Genomic DNA, 2912 nt, shown 5'->3' on the forward strand with positions numbered 1-2912 from the left:
ACAGTTGTATGCCAAACTCAGTAAGTGTGAGTTTTGGTTGTATCGAGTGGTTTTCTTGGGTCATGTTATATCGAGAGGTGGGATTTCTGTTGATCCAACGAAAGTCGAAGCCGTGTTACAGTGGTCTGCACCTACATCTGTACCAGAGATCCGTAGTTTCTTGGGTTTTGCAGGTTATTATCGTCGATTTATCGAGGGATTTTCAAAGATTGCTAGACCTTTGACACAGTTGACTCAGAAAGGTGTGCGATTTCAGTGGTCTGAAACATGTGAGAGGAGTTTTCAGGAGTTGAAGCACCGACTGACGACCGCACCGGTGTTATCAATCCCAACAGAAAATGAAAGGTTTGTTGTTTATACTGATGCATCATTACATGGGTTGGGATGTGTTTTGATGCAGGATCGACATGTTGTGGCATATGCCTCGAGACAGCTGAAACCACATGAAACAAGGTACCCTGTGCATGATTTGGAGTTGGCAGCCATTATCTTTGCCTTGAAGATATGACGACACTATTTATATGGTACCTCGTTTACGATTTATACGGATCATAAGAGTCTGAGATTTTTGTTTACTCAGACAGAGTTGAATATGAGGCAGAGACGGTGGTTAGATTTGTTGAAAGATTATGATTGTGAGATTGAATATCATCCTGGTCGAGCTAATCTTACAGCTGATGCATTGAGTCGTAAAGTTAGTTGTACTGCAGAGGATGTGAGTCGTTTATCAGCTATGATGATGTCTTGTTGTTCTTTGGGATATGATTTTGATATTTCGACGACTCCTATCCAGGTATCTACCTTATTGGATGAACCTGATATATATGGTTGTATTCGTGATGCACAGAGGACAGATGAGAGAGTTCAGCGATGGAAGGAGTTAGTTTCTCGGAAACAAGATACTCATTTTAGAGTAGCTGACGATGACAGTTTGAGGATGAATGATAGATGGGTAGTTCCTGATACACCTGATTTGCGCCAAGGCCTGTTGCGGCGTGCACATTGTAGTCGATATTCTATCCACCCTGGTGGCAAGAAGATGTATAAGGATTTACGCTCTCAGTTTTGGTGGAAAGGAATGACACGTGATGTAATTGATTTTGTACGTCGATGTCTCAATTGTCAACAGATCAAAGCTGAGAGGAGAAGGCCAGGAGGTGAATTGAGGAGTTTAGAAGTGCCGACTTGGAAATGGGAGCACATATCGATGGATTTTGTGACTCATTTGCCAAGAAGCACTGGGACTATTGATGCTATTTAGGTGATTGTTGATCGATTGACGAAAGTTACACATTTTATACCTTATAGCATGAATAGTACATATTTGACGATGGCACAGTTATATATACGAGAGATCGTACGGTTGCATGGGATTCCAGTGTCTATTATATCTGATAGAGATCCTCGATTTACTTCTCATTTTTGGGAAGGATTGCAGACTGCGATGGGGACAGAGTTGAGATTGAGTACAGATTATCATCCCCAGACAGATGGTCAGACTGAGCGTACTATTCAGACGCTGTAGGATATGTTGCGTGCTTATGTTATGGATTTTAAATCTGTTTGGCATTCATCTATTACATTGGTGGAGTTTGCGTATAACAATAGTTATCAGAGTAGTATTCAGATGGCTCCATTTGAGGCATTGTATGGGAGACGTTTTAGATCTCCTTTATACTGGGATGATGTTGATCGAGCTGTAGTCACAGGTCCTGAGATGATTCTTGAGATGGAACAGAAAGTAAAGTTGATACAGCAGCGATTGAAAGCAGCTCAAGATAGACAGGCCGCCTATGCAAATAAAAGACGAAGACCCTTGGAGTTTCAGCAGAGCGATCGAGTATTTTTGAAAGTGTCTCCTTTTCGTGGTACAGTACGATTTGGTATGACAGGAAAGTTGGCACCGAGATATGTTGGCCCGTATGAGATATTGCAGCAGATAGGCACTTTGGCTTATCGATTGGCTCTACCTGCATCTTTATTTGGTGTTCATGATGTGTTTCATGTGTCGATGTTGCGGAAGTACGAGCCAGATCCTTTNAGAAATGTAATGCCTGAAGAAAATATCACAAGTTGTTAATTTAGTAATGTGAGATTACTAAATAATGAATGATTTTTAAAGAATGAAATATGACATATTTTGGTCATACGAAATCCAAATGATTTGAAATTTGGATATAACGTAGAAAACTCAAAGATATAGAAGTTTCATGTTTTGAGTTTTGGAAAATTTGATCGTTTGACTGATCCAAATGGATATATCGGCGTTGGAAATGTTAAATATTATATATTATATTATATTATTTTATTAATATAATATAATATAAAAAAATGAAAAATGAAAGTTGATAACTTTGAAACTCACGAACGTGAGTTTCAATCTTTCAACAGAAGACACAGCAGAAAGAACGAGAGAATAAGAAATAAAGTTTTCGGATGTTTCTTTTCGGTCGTGTGACTTACCGGTTTATCCAATCGACGAACCGACTTCAGTTTTGGGATCGTTGATACGAGTTCTTCGATTTGAGGTATAAATTTTATAGTTTTGGTGATGTTTGAAATTCGTCGATTTTTGGAATAAATCCGATAAATTGTTAAATCGTACAGAAATTGAAGATTGTTGAATAGTGTATGATTTTAACGAAGTAGAGATGATTATAGTGGTGTTATTTTGAATTATTCCCAATTTATTATAATTAGGGATTTTTAATCGTTGGATTGAGATTGGAGAGTTGTTTGTAAGTTGTTATTAATTCTGATTATATATTCGGGGTCTACGAAGTATAGACTACATGTTGATATAAAGTTTTCCTAATTTGACGGATGTTGTAAAAATAGCCTATTATTTGAAGTTAATTAATTAGGGTGTATTTGATGTTAGTATGGTGAAATAAAATACACCGACATATTAA

The sequence above is a fragment of the Primulina huaijiensis genome, chromosome 14, assembly GCF_012295235.1.
Source record: "Primulina huaijiensis isolate GDHJ02 chromosome 14, ASM1229523v2, whole genome shotgun sequence".
In the NCBI taxonomy this organism is placed as follows: Eukaryota; Viridiplantae; Streptophyta; class Magnoliopsida; order Lamiales; family Gesneriaceae; genus Primulina; species Primulina huaijiensis.